This window comes from Nematolebias whitei, chromosome 11, assembly GCF_014905685.2.
Source record: "Nematolebias whitei isolate Nwh7 chromosome 11, NemWhi1, whole genome shotgun sequence".
NCBI classification, from domain to species: Eukaryota; Metazoa; Chordata; class Actinopteri; order Cyprinodontiformes; family Rivulidae; genus Nematolebias; species Nematolebias whitei.
In genome coordinates, this window is record NC_056508.1 from 45,782,518 (window position 1) to 45,782,925 (window position 408).

General features: G+C 50.2%; 1 protein-coding gene across 1 annotated transcript in view; it reads right to left on the minus strand.

The window, feature by feature from the left end:
* Positions 1-408, minus strand: part of plagl2 (pleiomorphic adenoma gene-like 2) — a 66,084-nt gene that overhangs the window by 64,826 nt on the left and 850 nt on the right. The gene's annotated exons all lie outside the window — the stretch shown is intronic.

The window sequence follows — 408 nt, forward strand, 5'->3', positions numbered from 1 at the left end:
TCAAGACAGCAGCAGGAACTACTGAACCTCAGGGCAGCAGCAGGAACAACTGAACATCAGGGCAGCAGCAGGAACAACTGAATATCAGGGCAGCAGCATCAACTACAGAACATTAGGGCAGCAGGAACTACTGAACATCAGAGCAGCAGCAGCAACTACTGAACATCAAGACAGCAGCAGGAACAACTGAACATCAGGGCAGCAGCAGCAACTACTGAACATCAGGGCAGCAGCAGCAACTACTGAACATCAAGACAGCAGCAGGAACAACTGAACATCAAGACAGCAGCAGGAACTAATGAACCTCAGGGCAGCAGCAGGAACTAATGAACCTCAGGGCAGCAGCAGGAACAACTGAACTTCAAGACAGCAGCAGGAACTACTGAACATCAAGACAGCAGCAGGAAC